At 36.2% G+C, this 14,756-nt stretch overlaps 1 long non-coding RNA gene across 1 annotated transcript; it reads right to left on the bottom strand.

The window, feature by feature from the left end:
* Positions 1–3,932: 3,932 nt before the first annotated feature.
* Positions 3,933–8,131, bottom strand: LOC113334460. The gene is made up of 4 exons (XR_003352814.1): positions 7,845–8,131; positions 7,069–7,386; positions 6,208–6,504; positions 3,933–4,676 (listed from the first exon to the last, which is right to left on the bottom strand). It is a non-coding gene; the product is annotated as an uncharacterized LOC113334460 (long non-coding RNA).
* Between the last annotated feature and the right edge of the window lie 6,625 nt (positions 8,132–14,756).

The raw sequence follows: 14,756 nt of genomic DNA, 5'->3' as shown, positions 1-14,756 counted from the left end.
CTAGCACAGAAAAGACAAAGAATACGTGTCAACCTTAGGTCAAATAATAAAATCGGATCAACGGTTATAATAAACCCTAATCCAAACGGGTAGATTATCTTTGTCGTATAAGTAGGAAATTTGTTCATCCCCAGTCGCCTCTCCTCAGTGAAAGAAAAAAAAACAGATCTAGGTTCCGCAACCCTCAATTATATCAACAACAGCAGATCTCTCTTTGATCATCATCATCACAACCCAACCAAGTCATGGCTGCGGATTTTAACATCTTCAACAACTATACGGATGTTCACACAATGGATTGCTGTCTGTCTTACAAGGGACATAGTCAAAGTGTTCATCTGTGGAGGATTAGATGCTTGAGGTTGTGATACTGAGCAATGTGATGCCAGAGACACTGAGAATTGAAATGAACTGTTACCATGTTTCCGATTGATATCGTGTTTACTGAAGTTAGTTTGAATGATTATTTTCTTCTTAAAAATTTCTGTTCAAAAGCCTTTTATATGCATAGTTTTGCCTTGGAAATTTTGCGTCATAATAAATTTCCCAAATACCCAATATAAATGAGAAATTTCTCAAGTGTTTTTTTAAGGGTTTAATTTCCTTAGCACTGCAATGTCTCTTAACAATTTTTATTTGCCTGGCCTTAAATCTGTTCAAGCGTACTGTTGTCTGTCTGTGCATAGTTTTGGTTTTCGAAGATCTTTGATTATTTTTTTTGAAGGGAAATTTGGCATCATAAAATTCCCTTTTTTTTTTGTAAGGATTTATAGAAACAATTTTTGTGCCAGTATCGTTGCTACTTTTGAACTCGTTAGAAATGAGAAATAGTCTCCACTGATTTTCTTCAGTTCACCAGATTTGAAACACAAAATACTTTTTGTAATGGTTTGACAACAACATGACCATTGGTGCTCTTTAACAAGATTGTCCAGATCATCAGGAATGATTGGAGTGACTGGAATAGACTGGCTAGGTCTGCTAGCACTCCTACTTCAGTTAACATGATTGATGTAAATGGGACATGGAAATGCCCCGATGCACCCTTTGTAAAACTGAATTTTGGTGCTGCTTTTGAATTCGAAACTAAGTATTCTTATCATGATGAAATCTACAGAAAATTGTAATGGAGTTAGATGCTTCCATGATACAGCACTAGACCGTGAATGGGACGGTTCCAATCTCGTTGCAGCCTTGAGTGGGAGCTTAGATTAATAGTTTTCCGAGTTGGAAATGCGCTTTTGTTTTAGAGATTAAAACCATGTATTTGACTCTTTGGCAAAACATGTTATTGACCTTGCTATGGATGAGGCATGGTCCGATGACTAAATATCTTGGATTAATTTGAGAAATGAATCTATTTTGGTATAGACGAAAAACCTTGTAATATCGTTAGAAAGGTAGAGAAACTACCAATTAAATGAGAAATTAAAGGCAAAACATGTTGCTTTTTATTTGCATTTTTGAAGTGGTAACTGGTATGAAGCTGAATCTGGAGAAGAGTTCTATGATAAGTGTTGGAGCAGATGGATTATTGATTCTTTGGCATTGGAATTGGGTTGTAAGGTAGAGAAACTACCAATTAAATATCTGGGATTGCCATTAGGTGCTTCTTCAAGAAACATTTCAGTTTGGGATGAAGTTATTCAGGGGATGGAGGTTAAGCTGGCCATGTGGAAGAAGAAATTTCTGAATAAAGCTGGAAGGTTAGTACTTATAAAGCATTGCTTAACTATCCTGCCTATTTACTTTCTTTCACTTATTCATATGCCTGCAAGTGTGGAGGACAAGATTACAAGACTGATGAGGAATTTTCTTTGGGATTCTGATGATGTCAAGAGGAAGTTGTGTTGGGTGTCTTGGTTGAAGATTTGCATGCCTAAGAAGTTTGGTGGCTTGCTTAACTATCCTGCCTATTTACTTTCTTTCACTTATTCATATGCCTGCAAGTGTGGAGGACAAGATTACAAGACTGATGAGGAATTTTCTTTGGGATTCTGATGATGTCAAGAGGAAGTTGTGTTGGGTGTCTTGGTTGAAGATTTGCATGCCTAAGAAGTTTGGTGGCTTAGGTGTTAAAAACATTAGGCTGACAAGTAGGTCTCTTAAAGCTAAATGGATTTGGAGATTCAGTAAGGAGAGGAAGGCAGTGTGGAGAAGAATTGTGCAGGAAAAGTTCAAGAACAATAAGGATCAGCTGATTCCTAGTGATGATTCTAAACCACAGGGCATAGGAATGTGGAAGTGTATTCTAAAGTCATCTTTTTTTTTGAATAAGCACTTGAAACTTCAGATAGGGAATGGAAAATCAACAAGATTTTGGCATGATAAGTGGACAACTCAGGGTTCACTTTGTGTCAGATTTCCTGCAGTTTATAGAGCTTGTGCACAGAAATTTGCTTCAGTGGCTGAGCTGATTGAGGAGGGGAGGGTGAATTGTGCTTTTAGGAGAAGATTGTCTGGAGTTGAACAGTTGGAGTGGGATCTTCTTTGCAATGGGCTGGGTCCTTGTTATGGGTTTGAAGAGGGTGAGGATACAGTTAGTATGGAAGGGGATTTCTCAGTTCAGAGGTGCTATGAAATGCAGTTAAGTGATGCTGTTGAAGTGAGTTTCAATAAATTTCTATGGAAACAATCTATTCCTTCTAAGGTTAGTTTCATGCTATGGGCAACATTTCATAATTCTCTTCCAACAAAGGATATGTTGCAGCATAGGGGTATGGAGGTTCAAGATAGCTTGTGTGTCTTGTGTAAGGAATGTGATGAATCTGCAGATCATATCTTCCTACACTGTCCTTATACTTTTGGCATATGGTCTCATTTTATGAAGGCTCTTGGTATTAGTTGGGTTAGCCCTGCTAATTTGTTGCAGTGTTTTGAAGCTTGGAGGCTTAATGCTCTTACAGGGAGAGCTAAGAAGATCTGGTGGAACATTGTGTATGCTGTTCCTTGGCATATTTGATTGGAAAGGAATAGTAGAACATTTGGAGGAAGAGCAAAAGAGGATGAGGAGGAGCTGATTCTGATAATTAAACATACTTTAGCACTTTGGTTTTGTGATTCTAATGTATTTGATGGCATTTCTATAATGTTTTAACAGGCTAATACAAATCGAGGCTAAATGTTTATTTCCCCGTTCAGTCTGTCTTAAATTTGTGTTCAAGGCTGGATGTGTGTGTATAGTGTTGACTTGGAAGATCTTTGTTTGTTTTGGTTTTCTTAGTGAAAAATTTTGCATCCCAAATGTTTGTTTTCAGTAATTCCGGATTGCAAGTGTATAGTGTTATCTGTGCTTAGTAATTTGCTATCTTTGGATCTGAAGGGAATTTTGGCATCATAAATCCCCTTTGATAAGAAAGTACGGAAGTCGTGCCAGTATTGCAATGTCACCAGGCTAGGATTAAATTGAGCATTGTATAACCGCCTACAGATTCCACCCCAATTCTTCTCATATGCAAGTTTAACAACATGACGCTTATTGACCAAAAATATTTGATTTTGTAGATAATGTTTGTGATAATATTTCAGTGTAAGTTTAAGCAATGGCTCATGCACATGTTCGAGAAAATGAAACTTTCACTTTTTTTTTCCGAAGTTTGTCCCAACTCCAGTGTGATCCTTTCACCGGTCCTCCATAATTTATTTAACAAGAAGCATCCATCTTGACAATTTACTTTCAAGGCAAAGTATTAATTTTGTGTGTACAAGTTACAAGTCATCCAACAAAAAGTATACTGTTCTGGGGTATGTACATCTCATTATATGGTCATCAAGCTGATCTTGAATTTTACGAAACAATCAGTGGGAATTCAGAATTTTATGAAACAAACGAGCAGCACTATGCAGTGGTCCTGGACATGGTATCCGTTGAAGGACTCAATCCTTGCTGCATTCTTCTGATTACAAGGTGCTAATTTACAACAAAAAACTTCTTTTTAATGTTGAAACATTATTGAAGTAAAAACAATATCGAAACACCAGACAAGATACAGCTTAGAATCTAAAGAGACGAGCATAAGCATAAGGATGTCAGACCAACAAGTGATGAGTTCCTTCAAAAGAAAAAAATTTGAAGCATATGAGTTCCTTAAATGAAATGAATAGAAACCAGTTTGAGGCTAAAACCCCACAGAAATAATAAACTTTTCACTTATATAATCAGAGAATCAAGATCCTTGGGCCTCTTGTTTGCCATTCTAATTGGTGCATAAGATGGTCCATTCTCATCTGTAACTGTAATTGCCACTCCTCTTCTAATGAGACTGTCCACTGTTGCGATTGCATGTTGAAATAGTGAACCAACCAAAAGTCTGAAACCTGAGTGCTCCTCTTCCCTCTCTCTTCTTTCTTTACCCATATTGCATTTTGGAGATACTGTGATAGGAGCAGTTTGTTGAGACGTCATCCACTGGTAGCATTCCTTAGTAGTTACAGAATTACAGGGAGAAACTAGACATGTGCTTCTCATACACTCTCTGGGTTGAATTTCAATTGTCGTTACTGTACCCAGAGAAAATATAAAAGGAAATGCTAGATTATTTACTAGACAATTTCCTAAAATCCTTACCAAAACTGTAATAATGTAGGTCTTGCAACTTTTTTCATACCATGACCACCATATTAGTTGGCTTTTGGAGCAGCATTAAATAGGGTCATTTAGCTCAATTGTCATTCACCTGTTGAAAAATGAACATACATATTGATAAACAAGTAGTAATATTCACAGGAATCAATTGAGCAGCTAAAATAAAGCTGAATAAATGGAAATGTAAACAAAATTAAGAAGTCATCATAATGCAGATCACAAGCATGCTTGGTGTGTGTGTATGTGAAAGAGGTTTTCCATACACAAACAGTACTTCATTCATCACCCCGATTTGCAAAATCGTTTTTGCACAGAATTTCAAAATGGAGACCATGAAAGCTATGTTTGTGTTCAAGGACTTCAGATATTTTTATAGGAACCTAACCCTAATCTAGAGTCAGTGAATCCAAAGTAATAAAGATTAAAGTAGGTTTGGTTCAAATAAAAGTTTCTCACATGGCCTAGCTGGAATATAAACTCTGTTCATTTCTCTACTGTTACATACAAATGCTATTGTTACTGGATTAGATTACTACAGGCTATGCACAAAATCCAGCAATGTAATGTAGGCAATCAGAGTTACACTCAGGGAGTAAGCATACCTGAAGGTTTTAAATTTTAAGTTTTAAGTAGCTTGTCGTTGTATTACTTATCATGCGAGTCATCCTTACTAATCAATCAAGAAATGCATGCCACGGAACTTTCCTAGCAATACTTGACAAGCAGTTCAATCAGAAGCAAGGAACTATACAATACTCTAACAGCAGTCTTATAGAGTTGTAAACCAGGAAATATGAAAAGAGTTGGTATAAGATTTGTATACGAATTGCAAGTGATTAGAATCCCCTAGTTTACAGAAATCATGAAATTATACAAAAGATAACCCCTAAGTGCTGGACAAGGACAATGCTCGACTACAAAAGTGACATAGATTTGTTCACATCAACTTGACTAAAATATGAGACAACTCGTAATCCCAGAGTATTTGTAAGCACTGAAATCCTCAAGGAAAGGTGCAGGAACTTTGATTCATTTGACATGCTACATTTAGCAGAAACTCTATTGCAAAAATGATTCCCTTTAGGGTAACGAAAATTCATAAATATATATCAAAAGAGAATTGCTAATAATCTGTTTTATCCTATAAGCTCCACAAAATTAATTCTTCATTATGCAAACAGTGAAATTTCAGTCATAGGACAGAAACGTTATAATCTGATCCTTCTAAATGTATCATAAATTTGTTATAATTTCCAAAGAGAAGCTAATAAATACAGCAACGAAGAAATGTAGAGTAATTTTCTTGTATTCCAAGCGGAAAAGAAACTAATAATTTCAGCAGCAAACAAGTTGAAGACAATCATGAGAAGTCCCCATTTCATCGCTAACTTCTAATCCAATTATATGTTGCAGGAAGAACCACAACATCTCTCTGCTCTATACTCCACATTATCAAGAAGTTCTAAGTGTACGTGGTGGCCATTGGATTCTACCTAGTTACATTAGTACATATGCAGACTCTGTCTAATAAGTCAAACAAGACTTGAAAGTCGAAACACATACACACGGATCAAGTAAACAGCTATAATTAAGACAATATCAATGAGAAAAACAAGACTTACTAATGGGAGGAGAGAAGTCATTACGGCAATCAGTTAACCATGCCACTGGGAAATTTAGCCAGCTTGAAATGAAACTGAAGGATGATGCAAAATAAAAATACTTCAAATTGATCGGTGCAGAGTTCAGACGCAGTAAGTTTCTTAAGAGAATTCAGCACTGGAAGCACCGTCCTTGAGCTTTTTTCAGCTACAATATGATCTCCCTATGTCACTTGCTTCGTCTCAGCATCGCAATTTTAGGAAGAATCATCTGTAAGTTATTTTGAAGATATTGCATGTCCATTTTAATACGCATCTCTGCATAAAAAAACGTCATGGTGTAATATGAATATATGTTCACAGAACAATTTCAAGAAGATCCAAATAGTTTTCATGATATAATTGAGCCAAAAAAGTGTGCTATGGATGGCAAACAAAGTAATCAAATTCAGTTACAAATCCAGTTGAATCCAAATACTACACAACTTGGATGCAACATTGTTTGATAGGGCCCTTCCTGAATAGAGTATATTTTGGTCGCAACAATTTGGAGTATTCTCTAGCTGAAGTTCTTAATCATCCATTACTAGAAAATCATTTTGTACATGTCCGCATACATGCAGAGTGATCCTTAAGCAATTCAAGAGTTCAGCCAGATTTAAACATATTCCTTCACACTTGAGAATAAAAGTTTTGGAAAGTCACGATTAAAAACTGCTAATCTCACATTATGGACACTACATGACATGGTTTCGTGTGTGTTTCTAAACCTAGATGTCAAAAAACATATTTTTGAAACCCAACACTACACGACATTGATTAGGTGCCCAACACTACACGACTAATTCTTTTTCGTAAAGAGGGCAAACTTTTAATACTTACAAATGATTTGGACGACAGGGATGCTGCACTCTTATACTTCTGCCCTTAAGTTTCCATTTTCTTCTTCAACTTGTACGCCTCAAAATTAAAGAACTCATTACTGTTTTTTAGCTTAACCCACTGTATTTGGAGAGAAGGTTTGGAAGACGTAGGTCCTGTAGAATCCTGAAGCCCTTCTAGTGAAGCTAGGACTTCTTCCATGGTTGGTCCGTACTTGGGATCTCAACTCGGGTGTCTTCAGCAGTGCTTTTCGACCACATAACATTTCTAAGAGAACAACCCCGAAGCTGTATAGGTTGCTGCTTGCAGTTAGATGACCTTCAATAATAGAGAGAAAGAGAGCACATTAGAAAGAAGATATACCGCCCAACGAAAATATTCATAATGCATGTACAAATCAAATTAAACGCAGCACAATGCAAAAATCAATTGATTCATTAACTCTAAATTCTTGCAAATCCGAAAACCATATATGACACTGCACATAGCATACATACACAACAGTCGGTATACTACAACACATGAAAAAACAAAAATCAAGACATTTTAAAATTATCGAACAAATGTACACTTTCTACTAATTTATTTCAACTAAGATAAAAACTGAGAAGCTAGATTCTCAACTAACTTAAGGAGAAGGATATAATGGGGGTAAATGATCTCATACAGAACCTTTTCTACCTAATAACAATAGAGATCAGAGAATTGCATAGAAGAAAATTAAAAAAAAATAATGATGATAATAATAAGAACAAATAATCAAGGTAAGATTTTACCCGTGCAAAGTTATAGATCTTAGTTGACCAGGTGATAAAACTTCATCATTCACCGGAAGCAGATTCCGTAAACCCTTCCTTTTTCATCGAATGTGAAACCCCGTTTCCGATTCCGCTCGTACCGAATACCCGAATCAACCATTTTCCTTCCCTCTCTCTCCAGGGCTTATGAGACACAAAACCCATTTAGTGGTGGTAGTTAATGGAGGAGGGCACGGCTAGTGAAGAAGATTAGAAGATGGTTGAAGGAGGAACACACAGATTTGGCGCCGCCGTAACTGGTACGCCTGTTTGATGTGGTTTTTACAAGGAAACGATTATTGAAACCTAATGCCTTATACACGAACATCAAATGGCCCATGAGACAAGGCACGGTATTGGCCCTCGGTCTTGGTGTGACTTTGCACCGGCCACCAAAATCTGAAAGAAAAGTACTGTTTTTTGGGCTCCGGTTTTTCTCTTTGGGGTTCCATTCAGATTACATTGGATTATATTGTCTAGGATGTGTATAAGGGGCATCCTAATAGAAAGCAAATGTGTCCTAGTGTTCTTAGAATTTGTGTGCATTGGACACTTTTTTTTGGGATTGAAATATCCCTTTGTTGATGATATTGTCCTCTCTTGGGATAATACCCGATTCTATATAGTGTAGCCTCATGTTTCATTTATTTCTACGTTTGGTGTGTAAGAGTCGATTATAATGTATCTCTTTTATCACGTTGACTAAAACCTTATTTTCTAAAATATACATGTCATAACTATTTATGTCATGACATCATAGCCACGCAAGATTTACATCCCACTTCCACTATAACATAATCTTAAGGTCCAAAGCATACAAAGCATTATCGAATTCTCTTATACTTTTTTGGTTTTTGTTTTCTGCTTCCCTTTCACATTAAAAATCATAGCATCATAAATCATGTAGATCGTTTTTAGTTTGTCACTAAACATGTCACGTGAATATTTCTAACCTGTTCCTATAATTATTGGTCCTTTCTTATGAGGAATTTTTTCAAGGGAAAAGGTATTTGGAAATACATTGATGGTAAAGCAAAATTCCCTAAAGCAACTAGTACTAGTAGTAAAGATAAAGATGTTGCTGAAGATAGCCTCGAAGAATGGGAAATCAATAATCACAAAACACCTACATGGATTAGCAACATAGTGATTACCTCTATAAGCATACAACTCACTAATTTTGAACTTGCCAAAGAGGTGTGGATTTACTTTCAAAAAGGTATACCCAAACCAATTTTGCTCAATGTTACAAGCTTGAAAAAGATATTTGATCTATGAAATAACATTATGATCAATCAATCTCTGATTTCCACTCTGAAATGCGAGTCATATGGAATCAGTTAGCACTCATAGAACCTAATTGGACATTTGAGTATTGATTAAAATACAGAGAATAATTACGATTAGTTCAACTCTTGATGGCACTAAGAGATGAATTTGAATCAGTGGGAGCATCCATTCTTTACCGATCACATCTTCCAACCATAGAAGTTCCGCTTATTGAACTCATCAAACTTGATATTCCTGTTGTACTTGAAGTATGTAATGACTCGTCCCTCCACCGATACTGTCCCACTTAGCCACTGCGGTTATCCGACAGTGTGGGATTTTTAACGGGCATCGTTGCGGTTATCCAACAGCAACTTCCCGGGAGATCACCCATGTCTGGATTGCTCCCTCCCGAGCATGCTTAACTACATAGTTTTCTTCCAACTCTGGAGCCAATTGTGTCAAAAATGCCTCAGTGTTAGGAAATGACAAACCATTACCTATATTCCAATCGGTGAACTACTGCCGAAATCGGGGTATTACAAAGTACCTTCCTTTACATATGGATATATTTATTCATTTCAAGATCAGATTTCTTAAAACTACACACTGATTACTCTTGAATGATAAAAACTCAATTTGGAAATCATTTTGTGCTGATCGGGGTGGTGACTATATATTAAGCCCTTTCAAATATTTCCTAAAATCCAAAGGTATACTTCTTCAGTTATCATGTACTAAAACTCCAGAAAACAAAATGGTGTAGCAGAACAAAAACATTGTCACATTGTTGAAACTGCTATAACTCAACCCATTTCTGCGTCTATTCCCTCGAAATTCTGGGGCGAATCAATCTTTACTATGGTTTACACAATAAACCGTATCCCAACTGTTATTATAAGATAAATATCACCAAATATATGTCTTTATGGAAAGACACCTAATAACTCTGAACCTAGTGTTTTTGGTTCAACATGTTTTGTTCTTCTTACAGAACGAGAACGTAATAAACTTGGAAAAATAATATTATATGTGTGTTTATATTGTCAGACGGTCTTGGTTAGCTCTAGGGAAAATCTGGAAAGCTAGGTGCTCTTTTACTTTCGAAAGTGCCAAGGCACAAAAAAGATTGCCTAGCTCATTAGGATTTAGCACGAATGATTGGCTAGTTCGGTTAACATGATTGATAGAAATGGGAGATGGCAATGCCCAGATGCACCCTTTGTACAATTGGATTTTGACGTTGCTTTTAAATTCGAAACCAAGTATTCTGGTGAGAGACTAATCGTAGGGAATTTTGGAGGAACTTGTGATGCATGGAGTTAGATGCTTCCATGATACATCACAGACCCGCATTACTGGAAGCCGTGTTATGGGCTCAAAGGAAAAAGAGTTAGAAACCTGCACATTGCACATTGAAGGGATGGTTTTGAAAAAAAAAAGGAAAAAAGAAAGAAAGAAAGAAGGGGACTGTTCAAATTTGATTGCACCCTTGAATGGGAGTTCAGATTCAATAAAATAGACTAGTGGGAATTTATTAGTTGATAGTCTTTGTATTTCATCTAATTGCTTTGAGGAATGGAAAAGCACTTTTATTGTTAGAGATCACAAACATGTATTAACCTTGATATGGATGATGCATGGTCCAATGGCTATCCTTCTTGGATTAATATGAGAAATTTTTATGCACACTCCTTTAAAGAGTGCTAATTTGAATAATTTATTTGATTCCACAAGTATTTAACAAATGACTACTATTATTACGCGTGTTACAGAATTTTTCCCTCATTTTAGAATTTTTCCCTCATTTAAGAACTTTTTCAAGTTAAATCAAATATCGAGAGAAAAGTTTGCACAAAATCGGACCAGGTGGAGGAGAAGCTAGCTAATATTTGGTGAAAACATTCAATCCTAAAAACACCTTCCATATCAAACACATTAGTATGTGACTAGCACAGAAATGACGGTCAGACAAGGAATACGGTCAACCTTAAGTCAAATAAGAAATGATGGTCAACCTTAAGTCAAACTGTTAGATCCACTACTACAATAAACCTAATCCCAGCGGGCAGATTTATGTACCTTATAAATAGGAAGTTTTTCTCCATATCATTCATCGTCAGTCGCCTCCGCACTCAAAACACTAATTACTTCTGTAATGGTTTGACAACAACATGACCAGAAATGCACAGCTCAACATTCTGTCTAGCTGAATGCAATATTATTAGCTCAACAAGGTGACGTCTAAGGATGTGTAAGTGGGAGCAATTTTGCTGAAATATTTTGATTCGGTCTGTCCAACTCCATGTGATTCGGTCACCTGGTTTTCCACTTTCGGTTTTACCAAAAGAAGCATCTATCTTGACTAATTACTTTGTGAGGAAAATTATTTTCTTGAAGTCCGCAACAATGAAATTAATACCTTAGTGAGTTTGTGCATTTGCCAAAACTAAATCATCCGCTCTTCAGAGAATGCATCCAATTGTTCCATGACCGAACTCGAAGGTGCCAAGGAGCAGCCTGTTGAGCTTTGTCATATTTGTTAACGGTACATGAAATTCTTTTTATTGGATGACTTTTGAGGCTTGTACATTCGAACTCCACCAATGTATTTGCAATTTTTTGTTAAGAACTCAAAATCCATTATTGACACTTCATTGCATTGTCAAAATCTCATTATAAATTCATCAAGCTGATATGGGGGATTTTACGAAACAATCAGCGCGGGAATTCAGATAATAGGCCTCAAATATAGGAATCAGGTCCTGGACCAACTGAGCAGCTACGAAGAAGTTGAAGATCACGAATGTGTTGCTTATCATGCTTTGTTAGTACGTACTCTACATATTGCAGCGTGCCAGTGAAGATACCATTTTGGTTTGAATTTGAAAATGTGCCTATACTCTTAACTCATTGCCTGGAACGGCGGCAGGATGACTGGAACAAATTAACGACTGATGGCTCTCTTTACTTGTAACTTATTGATCAGTATGGCGGAACTACAGCCAAGCATGGGCTGGCTTAAGCCACCCCCAAACAATTTTTTGTTTTGTTAAAATGCATGTGAATTTTAGCCGGTTTTAACTCAACCCAAGCTAAATCTATATGGTGAAGCCAGCCCATATATTCTTATGTATGAATTTTGTTTCTTGAAGCCCCTCCTAGATTCAAATCCCAGTTCCGCCAAATCAATGTTGAAATCAACGTTGTAAGCAAATGAATTTCGGGGCTCAGAATTGGTTACTCTTTGATTGAGTCGTTGGGGGTGTTTGTAGTTGGTGGATTTCTTGATGGTCGCGGTACTAGCTTATATGCTTGTAAGACTTTTCCAATCAACAAGGATTTCCCCGAAGGGATTGACAGCATGCAGCACATTTTTATTGACTGTGCCTTTACTCATCAACAGATTTGGAATTCTCTTTACAAGGGACATAACTAAAGCCTTGTATGATCTCTTACTCTTATCATAATGCTGCTGATTAATATCGTGTACACTGAAGTTAGTTTGAATGATTATTTTCTTCTTAAATCTGTCTTAAATTTCTCTTCAAAAGCCTTGTATATGCATAGTTTTTCCTTGGAAATTTTGCGTCATAAATGTTTGTTTAAGTGCTAACCTGTACAGACAAATACCCAATATAAATGAGAAATTTGTAAGTGTTTAATTTCTAACAATTTTTATTTGGCTTAAATCTGTTCAAGCCTGTTGTCTATCTGAGCATAGTTTTTTTTTCTTTTGGAAGATCTTTGAAGGGAATTTTGGCATCATTCGGAACCAGTTGTGCCAGTATTGCTATGAACTCGTTAAAAAGAGTTCTTCACTGATTTTCTTCAGTCCACCTGACTCAAAACACTAATTACTTCTGTAATGGTTTGACAACAACATGACCTCTTTTTTTTAAGCATAATATGACCTAAATTGCAGCGGAAAAGTATTTTAATTCTGTGGAGCTGAATGCAATATTAGCATTCTTGACACTTACTTTATGGCAATGTCAACATCTCATTATAAAGCCATATTAGGCCTCAAATATAAGAATTAAGGTCTTAAGTCCTGCAGCAACTGAGCAGCTACGAAGAAGTTCAAGGAGCACGAACGTGTTTCTTATGTTGCTTAGTAAATACTCTTTCCGTTCCTTTTTAATAGGCTGGTTTCTAAATTGGGAAAGTCAAATGTTATTTTAGTTTTCTGTGACCACTTTTTTCTTAACTTCTTTTGGTGACAAGTGTTACGTGGACCATTTCACTTCACTTCTTTTATTGACAAGTGTCATGAGGACCACTTTCAATGATTAGTTCTCTTAATTTCATTAATTTTCTCTAAAAACAAAACCAACTTATTAAAAAGGAACATAGGGAGAATTAAGTAACTCTACATCTAGAACATTACTCAACAGTTACTCAGCAATCTAAGAGATGAGATGCATCCAGATTGCAACCCCAATGGACTGCACAATTAGAAAATGAAGACAGGAAATCTCACATAGCCTAAACACAAATTTAGAACTAAAACTAAAATTACTAAATGAAAGATGGATAAATTTTTGATGGGAGCGTTTTTCGATGGCTACATGGGGAACAAATCATATGACACGTTTATTTTCTATTAATTGTTTAATGAATTTTGTTTTCACAAATATAAAAGAAGTGTATATTTGGAACACAACTGGAGAACACGAATACAACAGTAGTAGGGAATTCAACAAACACGTCTATTAATTTCAAATTAGTTTCCTTTTAATTAACTTCTAAATTCAACACTACAGAGGAAACAAACAAATCCATCTTTGGAATCTTAATGCCATTGAAAACACTGGAGGTAGCGTTGTAGCATTTTGAATTACTAAGAGCATCCACGGTCATGACAATAAAAACTACAAATGCTAAAGTGCTATGCCAAATTTAATAGGGCGAAAATTATAACCTATCATTTAGCAGAATCTTTAAACCAAGCATTTCTAAAGTGAGCCTCGCTTCCCACTCCAAAAAGGTTTTCGACCAGGCTTACTTTAGGTCGGGTTTTCTGATTTATAGGCGTATACAACGTCTCCGTCCAGCTATATCAAAAGTTTATCAGTGTACATTTTACCAAAATGCTTTAGTTATAACTAAAGTTCAGTTTTTTGGCATCTTTAAGTTTTTTAGCATCCATCGGATGCTCTAACAAAAACACTAGGTATCTAGATGAACCGCACATTCATGAACTATAGGCCCTGTAACAAAAACAAGAAAAAATAGATTTGTTTAGTTTTACTCGGCTGTAAAAAATACTTTACACAACGGCCTAGTAACCCTAAATTAAGGGGGAATATGAGTGAGCCTTATAAATAGAAAAGTTTTTCCCTTTTCCAATTTCTTCCTCCATCGCCCTCTGAAAGCAAAGAAAGAAAGTAAAACCTCAACAACCCCAGATCTATATCTATGATTGTCATCACAACAACCATGTCTTTCTTAATTTAACAACACATCCAGCACAATGATTTGTCCTCTCAATAAAGTGAAATCGAATGGATGTTCGTCTCCAAGAACTACAACATCATATTCACCTCAGAGAAAGGATGCTAAAGTTTAGCCGGAAGTACTCCTTAGCTCTCTTGGTGGTTTTGCCGTTTTGGTGATGAT

Source organism: Papaver somniferum, unplaced genomic scaffold (genome assembly GCF_003573695.1).
Source record: "Papaver somniferum cultivar HN1 unplaced genomic scaffold, ASM357369v1 unplaced-scaffold_137, whole genome shotgun sequence".
Taxonomy (NCBI): Eukaryota; Viridiplantae; Streptophyta; class Magnoliopsida; order Ranunculales; family Papaveraceae; genus Papaver; species Papaver somniferum.
This window is presented reverse-complemented; position numbering and strand designations above follow the sequence as displayed.